The sequence below is a fragment of the Dicentrarchus labrax genome, unplaced genomic scaffold (genome assembly GCF_905237075.1).
Source record: "Dicentrarchus labrax unplaced genomic scaffold, dlabrax2021, whole genome shotgun sequence".
In the NCBI taxonomy this organism is placed as follows: domain Eukaryota; kingdom Metazoa; phylum Chordata; class Actinopteri; family Moronidae; genus Dicentrarchus; species Dicentrarchus labrax.
In genome coordinates, this window is record NW_026136724.1 from 10,861,703 (window position 1) to 10,874,936 (window position 13,234).

Below are 13,234 nucleotides of genomic sequence, written 5' to 3' on the forward strand. Positions count from 1 at the left end.
GTATCCATGGTAATGTGCTGGAGCTTGGGGTCAGGTCTACTAGCTTTTCTCTCCTGCCACCTCCCAGCTCTCTTCTCCTCTGTCCCCCCCCCTCCGTCTCTGTATCTCTCCACCCCTCTCTCTTGCGCTCTGATGATGAAGCGCTTTTAGATTTGCTCGTTAAAAATGCATGTTTCAAATTCCCACTCTGTCTTAATTTTTTCATGTGATTTTTCCCTCTCTCTCTCTCTCTTTCCCACTTCATCCTCTCTCTGCTTTTCCAGTTTTCTGATGTCTCCGTGCATTCCTGTCTCTGTTCATTAACATCTCCCTCTATTTTTCTTTTTCCTCTCCCCCCCCAATCTGCGTCTGCCCCCTCAGTTCGGCTTGGTTCAATTTGTTTCAGTTCAGCTGAGATAAGATCAATGCAGCTCAGTTCAGTCCAGATGATTAAATTCATCCAGTTGAACTCTGTATATTTCAAATCCTTCAACAACTGTCAGGTAAACTTTAGTTTAATTCTTATGTGCTGATGTTAGACATTAACAAATTATCTTCCCTCCCTTTTTCTGTTTGCCTCCCTGTTTCTACATCCTTCTGTTTCCATGGTAACGGGTCATGGCTTGGGGTTGGGTTGTGTCGCTGGCGTTTCTCCAATCTCTCTCTCTCTCTCTGTGACAGCAGCTACTCACCAATGTCATCGCAGGGAGTTCAAAGAGCCCCTTCCTCCTCTTTTTACATCACCCAATGAGTTCAAACAGCTCGACCTGGGCTTATTAATGGACACTCACATAATCCACCGTCTTTTTTCTCTGAGCTAACTACAGTTTTAATGGCTCCATGTCTAAATGGGCCGGTGTTCTTTGTCTGTCACATTTGTTTTGCTAATGTGAGATGAATGGAGAGTCTCTCCGGAGATTATGATAATGCATTCGCGGTCACGCAGGGAAGCCTGTTTGCGGGAGGTGGGGGGCACTGTGTGTGTGTGTGTGCGTGTTGACGGGTAACCTTTCATTTGCGCGTGTCCCCCGCTGGAGGTAAAAGTAATAAAAATGACTGGGGACATTTTGGTTATTGATTGAGGGCCTCGTGTTCAGCAAGACACAGTCATTTACTGGTTATTCCTTGGAGAGCTGGGAGGATGTGCCGATGTATTCATGGGGCGCTGCATGTGTGACACTGGCCCGTATTGATGAATGAATTCGTGTCTGTTAGTTTTGAGAACCAAATATGCCCCTTTGTCTCAGTTATATTTTGCTAACTGCAGTTGGTTGCATTCATTAGAAGAGCAGTAGAAGACACATCTTTCACAATGTTTGTCAACCAAGCACTTCTATAGTAAGGTTTTAAATATTACACATTAGTCATTTTTAGTGAGTACCATTTAACTGCTTGTTCATGTCCTTCTGTCTTGCCTGGTTTGCATGATTGTAAGCTGTGCGAGACTTTGACTGAGTATTTCTTTGCCAAATGAGTTGTAATAAAAACACCAGCGCTACATAATATCACAGGAGATAGGGTAGTATGTGCACTGTTCTTATGATTAGATATCATATGCAGTATGAGATTATGCTGTCTTCTGGCGTGAGTGTACATAGTTTTAGAACTGGTTAGTTCAATTCAAAAGCAATTTTATCATTTTGGCTGAAAACCTAATGTCCTCCTTTTCATTGTTACAGGTTTGAACCACTTCCTGAAGACGGACAGTGGCAGAGATTAAATCCTCACAGGTAAGTCAAATATTGCATTTTCTGTTTAGTTATTGTATCCATTATTTGGATGTTGGTAACCCTGGGTAGATAGAGTTACTGTTGTCACTGAACCTGATTGTTGATCTGTCTTTATCATTTGATTTTAATCACTCATGGCTCTGCAGCTGGTTATTCTTCGCTCCTACATGCTGTGTACACACTGATGTTACTGGAAGTGTCAATCAGCTTCTCCTGCCAACACCCCAACCTCCTCGTGTTCTATTTTCTGATCACAGTTTCTGCTTATGGCGTCTGGCCTTGTGCATTCTGTGTATACAGTGCCTCAGTGATATGGGCTGTTGTGCTTTGTTCAGTATCCTTTTAAGGGAATTACTGCACTATAGCTTGGATTCATATATGCACTAAATGGACATACATTCTGCTGTATAGAGTGGCTGTCACTGACAGCACTGCACAACATGTTTGGGTTTGGAAATACACTGGAAAGGCATTTTATCTATATTTTTCAAACCATGGCTGTAGTTCAAATAAGAAAGGTCAGTTAGCATGGATGAAAAGTGCTGAGTGTTGAGGCGTGTCTCACAGGCTGGCAGTGACGGATTTATACCCTGTGCAGTCTTGACCCTTGCGCCCTCTTGGTATTTGCAGTTTATACAGAATCAGAATCAGAATCAGAGTTTGGTTTATTGCCAGGTAGGTTTTTACACATACGAGGAATTTGTCTTGGTACACATAAATATACAAATCACACAAAAATCACACAAGAAACAAGAACTTTTATACTTTTAAAATATAAATAAAAAAAGATAAGAAAGACAGGAAAACTGTACAGAAAACAGGAGTGCATTAATGTAATGCATATATACAGGGTGGGTTTAAGAGTCAGACTCACCAGGTGCAAACCCAGCAGAGTACAGTAGCTTGATGCCTGTTGTAACCTCTTTGAGAAATGAACTCATTAGAGAAGTGAGAGAATGTTAGTGAATAGATTTAAATTTACTGTACAAGCTGCATGATATAGGGTGTCAGGTTGGGCTCATGGTTTGAAAGACTGTTCTGTTAGTGTAAGAGTTCAGTCAACACGCGCGCTAAAAGCATTGCATCTTTTGGAAGACAGTGAAATGTAAACATGCAAGAAGCCTGAAGCCGACTGTAAAACAAAGACACTGAAAGTATCCACACATCCAGAAAGGTGAGAGGACAATGTGAACACCCAGCATGTTTTGGGACTTTAAATGTGACTGGAAAAATAGGAGCCACATGACCAGGCATCACCTCCTGCTCACCTGCTGCTGGACGTACCCATGTGCACACACACACACACACACACACAAACAGAGAGAGAGCGAGAGAGAGAGAGAGAGAGAGAGACACAGAGGGGTGTGAAACAGTGCACAGATGATGAAACATTTGTGTTTTAATTTCATTTATTATAACTACTTCCAAAGAATTCTAAAAATATGTATTAATTTGCATTCACAAATGTATATACATGTAGCAGCACGACTATTGGTATTCCATCCTAAATACTGAGCAGCAGCATGTGCCCATATATTAAATGTTCCCTGTGGAGTTGTAGAACTCTAGTAGCACTTTGGAGCTGAGTTTCAACGACGAGTGGGTCCCTGTTTTGTTTATCTCATCCATGGAGGTGACACGAATCACAGTCTTACCAATGGTGTCACACTATTCCACTGATCATCAGATGGCAAGATATGCACCAAGATATGCTGCAATGCACCAACAACAGCAGGAAACAAGAAGACTGCAAGTTAATCAATTTGGATGTAAACAATTCTTGGTTTGAATACTTGTTGCTGTTTAACTTCAGCTTGCAAATGTTTTATCAGGAAGGAAATGCACTGGGCAAACTGGACTATAGTTGGTTAACAAGAAAGCTCCGCAGGGCCCCTTTAATGAACATAGATAACCGACCTATAGCACACATCGTGCTGTACCTGCCTTGTGGAAAACCCATAAAATGAATTTGTCAGTAGAGAGCAATGCCTTAGTAAGTAGAACAGGCAGCACAGTATTACATAACACACCACTACAATGTTTCCACCTCCCATTACTATCATTGTTACCTGAATAGCACATGAGAGCACTCCACTATATTGCGCTGATCCGTGTTCGGTTAGTCATTATCATTTCAGTTTATGTAAAAATGGTTTGAATTCAATAATTGTACGTTGTGATGACATAGCTCCTCTCCTTTCCTCTCTTCTCCTCTCCCAGTCTTTGCCCTCCTACAGTTTCCCTCTCCTCCTCCATCCCTCTCTATATGAGTAATCCTGATGAACAGATGGGTGGAGGAGAAAAAAAAGGGGCATGCCAGCTTGTTGCGCCGCTATAACACCGTCAATCAGTCCCCTCCTCCCCCCTCTCACCTCCTGCCCCCTTCCCATCACATCATGCCCTTTTCTCTCCTGTCTGCTCATTTCAGCCTCCTCTACCTCACTCTTAGCCCCCTTCACACCGGCCTTTCCTCTATCCTTATATGAGCTCCCCTAGCCCTGATGGTGTTGTCGGTCAGTCCACTGATCTGCCTGACCATCTTTTCAGCTATCCAGGAAACCAAACATTACCAATCTCGACACTCCACAAGTAAAAAACCTAACATTTTTAATCCTACAACTGGCTCTAAGAATAGCAACATCATCAGCATCCTGAGCGTCCTATTCAACACTTTGAAGGGTGCAGTATACCTACCACAACCAAGGTCATCAGAGATGGATCAGGCCTAGTAAAATAGAATGATGTGTAGGAACATCATTCTATAGTTGTAAAAAAGGTATAACAGTCTTCCCTGAATGCCACACAAACAAATGCACTCCTGTACAAATCCACATACCCAGTAACTCATGTCATAGTTAAGTCCAGAGTCACGTACCAAGGCCACGTGCGTGTATCTGCTCATCAATACCTTTTACCTAGCAATAGCACCCAGGAATACCAATGAGACTTGGCTCGTTTACAAGCCCAGCTGGATTTATGTGGCCACTGTCACGTTGTCACACTGTATTAGAACGACTATTGATTATAGGGTCTTTTATTCAACATGCATGTGTGCTTCTCCTCAAACACACTTTTTCACACAGTTCAGATATGATATTTGATACTGAAGGAGTGCTGCAGGTTTTGCATGGTTTAGCAGCCTATCAGCTACAAGTTGTCTGCATTATACATCACTGCTGACCATTATCTAAAAGATACTGCACTATATTTCAAGATATGTTTTTAGACAGACAATACACTGATTTGATTAAAAAAAATCTGTGACAGGGAAGTACATGACGAGTAGGAGTGTGTGAAGGGCTGCAGAAATGTATGTTTTATATGAAGATGAGTATTGCTTAAGTCAGAAGGATTCACTCTATTTTCTGTTGCAGGCTGATGCAGTCGAAGTTGTAACATATTAAGATAGGATATTGTAAATACTATACTATCCTATCTCTATTTACCTTAATTTTCATTTAATTTTAATGTGATATATTAAATACACATACACGTGCACACACAAACACATACAAAGATGCACACACACACACACACACACACACACACACACATAAATATAACCACACACCAGCATGGCCCTCTGCTCTGGCTGAGCCCACAGCTTTTGATGAGATGACCTTAGACAGGCGAGACATGCACTCACCAACAAACACACATACACACACTCATGCGCACACGGGCAAACACCCAACACCCAACCAAGCCCCCGGCAGCCAACAAACCGGTCCATACGCCTGGCAAAATGTGTGCAATTGTCCAAATATCACAGCCCTATAATTGGATGTCAGATGAAGCGTATTTTAATGGCAGCTATCTGTAATGGCTTTTGATGAGCTACACATGGATGAGCCCAGTGCTTTGTTTTTTTTTTTTTTGTGCAATTATATTTTTTCAAAGCCAATCCTGTAGTCTTTGTTTACTCACGGTCACAATTTACATTGCCTATAGTTTAAACACATACACAACCTTTTTTGTCAAATGCCATTTTTTTTGGTCATTTTAGCTTAAAAATAGGTAAGAACACATTTACTTTGTAGTAATTTTTTTTTCATAGCAGTGTCCTATATCAGGCAGAGGGTGTGACACCTTCTGAGGTGTTCCCATTTTTTCACCTTTTGAGCAAGGACCACTCTGTTGCCTGAATGGGCCTCGAGCACAGCTGTTAAGATTCAGTTCACAGAAGGGCAGAACTGCTCACATTCCCTAAATAGGTAAAAGAAAAATGGGGATGGGAAATGACAATAAGATATTCCTTTTTTGTAATGGTTAAGGCTATTCATATCAGTGTGCTGGGAGATGCCTGGGAATTCACTGCAGTAGGGTTATGTTTTATGTTGCCTGTGGGGGGAGGGGTCTGAAGATCTTCACTTTGACTGCTCCTGTCGTGTTAGTACGCTCTTTCTCTCCAGCTCTAATTGTCAGTTATGACAGTGTCCAACCAATGTATATGGGAATCAGATTATCAGAAGAACTCAAGACACTCAGACAAAGACCTAAACATTCCTTCATAGTTTAGGTCACCTCCTTGTGTTTCACAACTGGCGATCCTGCCAGCTATGACATAAATCACACTTCACATTATGTGTACAAAGTGTTGTCACTTTAAGCTAGAACAGAGATAGCTAAGACAGCTGTCATTTGTCTCAGCAACTAGTATTCCATGTATATGTAATGGACAGTTTTCTCCACACATGACAAACGTGATTAAGATCAGTATAAATCCCTCTGTGCACATATTATACAACCTAGTGAAGACACAAGATACAGTACATGGCAATTACTAGACCTTGGCTTTTCTTAGCGAGCCTTAGAGAATCAATGGATAAATATTGTAAATGGCATTTAGAGCATGGAACATAGTAAATTTATCTGAAGATTAAAGAAAGGAAAGGGAGATTATTTGTCTAAATGGGACGTATACCTGTCTACCAAAGGGCATGACAACTCAAACTATGGTCAATGCAATTGTAAAAAAAAAAACATCGAAGCGAATGTGACCAACAGTGTAACATTCTGTGACCCAACAACTCCTGTGTATACCATCCACTGTAACCGAGTGAGCTTGTGTACATTGTGTTATATAACAGAAAATAATCTTTTACATAATCTTGGATCAGGATTTAGCTTTATGTCAGATTGGTCCAATGAAGATGTAGTTACAATGATGGTTAAAGAGAAAGCCACTCAAAGTCACTACATTTGTATTTTGAGACCATACTTCCATGTTTTTAAACTGTTTTTAGATTAGGAATTATGCACTCTGCACATATGTAGATGACCTGTCCTTTGCCTGTAATATATCTTTTTGGACACAAAATTTATTAGAAAATGATTTTCCAAATAATATTGCTTGAAAAGAAATCCTTCCACTATGTATGTGTAAATTTGCTTTTCTGTCATTACTGCACATTATGATGCCGTAAAGAAGTATACCCAGTTAAACTGTGGCATCTTTTATTGCTGGAGGTATCACCTTGTGCCCTAGAACACCCCTGCCATTTCAGCGTTATCCCAGTGGTAAACAACATGAAGGACAATGGGCCCCATGGGGTAGTTGTAGAGGTGCGGATGGAGGAAAGAGGGGGGAGGCATGGCCTGGTGCATGCTGACCATCAGCACTTCACAAAGCCTCAGAGAAAGGCAGGCGCTGGGGGATTCTGCGGATCGTGCTAGAAAAACTGACCCCAAAAAGGGAAGGCCCTCTGTGTGTATGTGTGTGTGTGTACACATGCAAAAAGAGGCAGAGGTAGTTTGTTGTGATTATGTGGCTGTGTGTGATCCGGTTTAGGGGCTATTGGAGACAAAGAGGCTGCCAGTACTGTCCTTTCACTGCAAAGAAGTGGTGTTAGTGTAGTGAAAGCTCCTCTTACAATAACTTCCAATGTAGCAGACAGCTTCCGATGAGGTCAGCAGATACATCATGAGGGAAACCGGGTTGACGTGATCTTAAGCAACTGCTTACTGGCCAAAAGTACAAGAATATAATGGTCATTTTTCAGGTTTGAGCATCTGTAATTTTTGCACTGTTACCAAAAAATTAAAAAGGAATCAAATGTACAAACTGTGGACACATTTGGGGCATGCTTCCCAGGAAATAAAACCATACCAGTAATGCAAGTACAGCATTACCTCATTTTCACTTGAGGTTATTGTCTTTTTTACAATAAACTCCACACCTCACTTCTGCATTTCACAGTGTCAGGTATTTGTTTAACAGAAATTACACTTTGTATAACACCCTGCATAGCTTCACTTAAACTTGAGAGTAATGCTTTATTCCCATCCCTCATATAATGTATCTCCTTACCTTCCGAGGTAAGTAAAGTGTAACATTATCCACCTATTGTCTGCGACACAAATGTGCTAGAGTAAATAATACTTAACTCAGTAAAAAGATATGAAACATGCATGAAAAGAGGCCCATCTGTCAAAATGGATTAGTGAGGCAATGCAACCCATTGTTTTCCTTTTTGATCAAAAGGTCCAGTCAAGGCTTTGCCCCAAAGAAGTAGGCCCATTTTCTCACCTTACAATGGGCTTTGTTCATGGTAGACCGGTCGCTTCATGGGGGTTTGTCAAGGAGGGATAGAGACAGAGATAAGGGGAATGAGAGACAGAGCAGTCGGCCAATAAAGTTATGCAATTGGCAGATACAGAGACAAGGACTAAGAGCAGGTTGTAGTCTTCTACTCAGGGTCAGCACTTTCTTCATTTGTTTACAGAGAGGACTGGTATGTTAGCATGTCTTTGTGTCCCTCCTGGTGTCGAATGCATCTCTGTCTGGTACCCACTGGAATTGATTTACATTTTGTATTCCTCTTCTACACACGCTGGAAGTGGCTTTTTGTGTTCAACCACGAGCCCTGGCCCGTGTCTCAATGTATAAAAAAAAGTTGCTATAGACCATATTTTTATATTAACAGTGGGTCACTTGTATGTGAAAGGGGTTGCTAACAGCTCACAGAACTATTACTAGACTCTACAGTTCCTTTATGCTTTAGAGGGCTTTATTGTTTAGTTTTTTCTGGCCCACAACTTTAATGTTTTGGTTCACTCTCACGGCTCTCATCGTTTTCGGCTACCTGCCGAGCTTGCTGGTATTTTTATAATTTAGATTTTGTAAGAGTTTAAGGGTGTTTTCTGAAGAAGTTCAGATGATGTCTGCTTTCTCAAATGTCAGCAGTGAAGTGGCAGTGACGGTGGCTTCACATTTAGGTTGCAGTTCCCCTCCGTGTGTTTGTGGGAACTCTCACGGCTCAGAACTTCTATTCTAGTGACCTGGTTACTGGAGGATGCCACTGCAGTTCAGTGCAGTCTGGTTAGTGTGTTATGAATCATGTGCAATGTCTACTAAAAAAGGCATCAAATCTCAGCCTGCAATGAAAATGTAACTGATGTTTAATTTCATGACAGGCTGCGAGTTCTACTATACAGTGATGTGGCATTAGTGTCTTTATGTTCAAATTGTGATCTGTCTGCGTACCATGCTACAGATGAGAGAACAGCCATTCCAGTCCAGTCTGGCTGAAAGCGGTCCGACTCAGTCTATCGTCTTAGAAAACTCTCTGTCACTGTGATCCGATGTGACTGCAGATGACTGTGTTTTCATACCCCCTCCAATTCTCCCCCTGCCTCCCTTTGCCTCCCTCGCTCATCTGTCTAGTCAGGCTGTCATGCCTCAGTGTCTCTCAGTGTGACTGAAGGCTGTGGAGTGACCAACTTAGCACGTTGCTTCAGGGTTTGCAAACTGAGAGGCAGGAAGACTGTTGGGTTTGTGTCAGCAGGCTTCACTTCATTCTTTGTTGTTGAAAATTGTTGGCTCTGGTTATGAATTGAGTATGCAATATAATAAAAGTCCTTTCTCATCTCTTACAATAACCTTCACACAACACTGAAGATATCTGCTTTCATTCCGGGGAACTTCACTGAGTGCAAATAATAGTTCAGTGTCAAAGACACTGAACTCAACACACATATTGGTTTTAAACTGTTATTAGATGAACTCTCCAGCAAGACAACATATTTCCAAAGAACCAAAACAGTGCAAGTATAGAGTTGCAGTATAGAGAAGGTATCAATCTTCTCACCAGCGAGTAAGCTTTTTCCAAAATGTCACATTATTCCATTAAGCTGTGACAAAACAGGATGCAATCATTTTCAAATGCAGAGAATGTGTAAGGATAGGGTAGTGGATGTCTGCCATTATCATCCATTAAAATGTCCTCTGAACACCTTCCTGTTCACTTGTGCACTCCATAGTCTCTAGAAGATGAGTGTCAGCTACTGTAAATGCTCAAAATATAACATTGCAACCTAAATTAGCCATTTCAGTTTGATAATCAGTCTACTCTGCGCTCATGAGCTTTGTATAATGAGGGATGGCAGAACACAGTGAAATGGAGGAAGAAAGACAGGAAGTGAAATAAATAGACTGATCAAGATGGAAAGGCAGAGCCGGACTCTTTGACCTGTGGGCTTTGACCCCTGAGTCACAGAAGAGAGGAATGAGGCGGATGAAAGATGACCTGCCCACTAGCCAGAGTCATCCTGCTCATCCTCCTCTGAGTCCTCTTTGTCATCATCATCTTTGTTTTTTTGTCCGTGGCCTGTGAGAAAACGAGCAATGAGTACCCACTTAGCTCCAGGATGAATGTCAGGCTTTATATGTGTGTAATTGTGTTCCGAGAGACCCTCTTATTTGATAATATTGCCCCTCGACAAATATCTTCCACCACACAGCACAGTACAGCCTCGTGGTAAAGCCTTTAATTATGAAGAATTCACTCAACAGGCTTCAGAGACACTTTGACCGTGCTACACACAGGTATGAAAGCGTGTTCGTCCTCTTCGCTTAAAAAGGCCAAAAGTTCAGCTCTATGGCACACGATCATCCAAATCAAAGGCTGTAAGGAATTTCCGACGTGAATGTCTGAGCAATTCATGCCAGTTAACACTCGGTGACATTCTAGCTGTTGAAATATGGAGATGTTGACATTTGCACATGGCAGCTAATTTTATGTATGTGTCTGTTTTCTGTTTGTGCCTGTGCTCGAGGGGTCATCTGTGTTGTCTGCTGATTTTTTTATTTTTTTTATTTACCCCCGGGCATCTCTCTCTGGAGATATGACCCAGGTCAGACATAAAAACAGACACACAGGAGAAAAACAGATGACAACATGAAGAGTTATATTATATTTCCATGTTGGGGGAAATTTTTACAGAAGTAGTTACTTTAAATAAAATATAGAGCTTATTTGCGTTAAAGGTTGTTTGACATTTGAAGTTTGACACAGCACCTTTAAAGCTCACTAATTAACATGTTCTATTTTGTCTGTTTAATCCATACAAAAACAGAGGTTAGAATAGGTGTATACCCCAAAATGTCTATCTTTTGCTTTTCCCTCTTACCTGTAGTGCTATTTATCCATTTAGACTGTTTTGGTGTGAGTTGCTGAATTTTGGAGTTATCAGCCATAGAAGTGTCTGAAGTAAATGGCACTTGGCTCGTGGTGCTGAAAGCAACAAAAGACATTTGAAAAAGTCATCAGCAATGTCTTTGTCTAGAAATCATGACCTCAAAAATAGTGATTGTTCAAGATAATCCACAGACCTCGTGAACAGTTTCATGTAGGAACTACTTTCTATGTATCACCGCGACAGCACCATCATCATCATCATCATCATCATATGTATCCATTTCGGCAAATATGTTGCAGAGATGTCAAGAAAACTGCAGTTTACTGCAGGGTTTTATTCGCATTTCTTAAGTATATTTAGCTTTAATTTTTCTCAGTTCAGGTTTGATATATATTTCTGATATATTTTATTTTTGTTCAAATCGTACTCTTGTATTATGTACAGGTTTCTTATAATAAAGTTTATTGTGCAGCTGTATATCAAATGTAACATTAATATGACAAAATGTTAAAAAGAAAATTTTGGCTGACATACTGTCTGATTGTTAGTATTCTAAAATACTGGTACAGGCCTCATATCCAGAATTGGATTACGAAGGAAGAAGGAGAAGATCAGTAAAGAATTTGATGCTGCATTTAATTTTGAACACATGCCCTATCACATTCCTCCCTTAGGCTATAGAATTTCTCTTTTCCTTTCCTCCCGTTCTTCTGTACCGTCTATTTGTTTTATCTATTTCCCCTTCCCTTTTTTGTCACTTATTACCTTTTATACAAAGTCCCACTTATAAGCAGCCATACCAGGTGTCTCTCTGGGAGAAAATGGCCTGAGGTCCAGCACCGCTTAATATGGCCACTGTCGCTGTGGGGGAGGCCATTCCTGCTGCAGCAGCATGGAGCATTATTATAATTAATCTGAAAATGGGTTATTACATTTGCATGATATGGCATTGCCTTTTCCACAATGAGATTAGAAGATTTAGCATGCATGGCCTGCCTTTAATGCAATAAGTGCATTTCATTGTGTTGCTGTCTCTCTCTCTCTGTTGTCTTCCCTCTCGATTAACTAGTGAGAGTGATATCCAATAGGACGTGTCATCGTAATTAGCTGTGTCCTGGGGTTGTATTAGCACACACACACACACCTGCATAGCTCAGCTGGATAAAATCTGACACACTACTTTCTGCCTGAGTGTTCATTTCCATATTCGCATATTCGTCATCAGACATGCTTCCTCTCCAGCCGAGTAGAGATGTAACAGGTCTGACTCTAACAGTGAGCTTAATAGTTTCACCTTCAGATGCCTCTGAAGACTTCAGACCCCCTCCCCCCTGCACATGTGTGTGCAGGCTGTGCCCGTGTATCCACATGTGTCTGTGTGTCTACAATATATGTGCAAATGCATGTACTAGTCATGAATAATGAAGATGTCAGGATGGACTGAGCCATTTACCTGACAGCAGCAGCACTGCTCCATCGAAATCCATCTTAGCCTGCTGAGAGGAGTTATTGTCACCCTTCGGCTACTTTGATCCAACCTGCTCATGCAATGGGAAAAAAATGGCTATTAGAACAAATCATTCAGTCTAATGCTGAGAATTAAAGTCTGTTTTTTTAGTTTAGAAATTAGGAAAAATGTGCTTGTTGATTGAAGCATCTTCTGGAATAGAACTGAATCATAGTAATAGTGGAGCTGAAATCACATGTTTTTAAGACTGAATTTTATATAAGAGTAATCTCCCTGGATTAGACAAGCTGAAATGTAGACCTATGTTGTATGGAAGACAGAGACAATTATATATATTTATCAAAAAATATATACACAGGTGCATCTTGATGCCATTGGTGCAGTGATATAATACCAATTTGCAAATAAATTAATAACGGCTAAGGCACATGTGACAGAGACTCACACTCCGCAAGACTGAGGACATAAAAGGGAAAAACAAACACACACACACACACATAATTTCCTGCTCCCCATGGTGCAGTTTATAAGAGCCCATTAATGCCAACATGTTTCTGTGTGTTTGTGACGTCTGTACGTATCAATCTCTTTGTTACAGACTACACAACAGAAGCTAGCTAACGCTTGCGGGTCTGCA

At 41.0% G+C, this 13,234-nt stretch overlaps 1 protein-coding gene across 10 annotated transcripts in view; it reads left to right on the top strand.

Annotated features, from left to right (window-relative positions):
- nrcama (neuronal cell adhesion molecule a) overlaps positions 1 to 13,234 on the top strand; it is a 59,628-nt gene that overhangs the window by 25,942 nt on the left and 20,452 nt on the right. For all 10 annotated transcript variants that reach the window (XM_051392848.1, XM_051392849.1, XM_051392850.1 and 7 more), the window contains exon 2: positions 1,659 to 1,709. The gene's annotated coding sequence lies outside the window, so the exon portion shown is untranslated. The remainder of the gene's footprint in view (positions 1 to 1,658; positions 1,710 to 13,234) is intronic.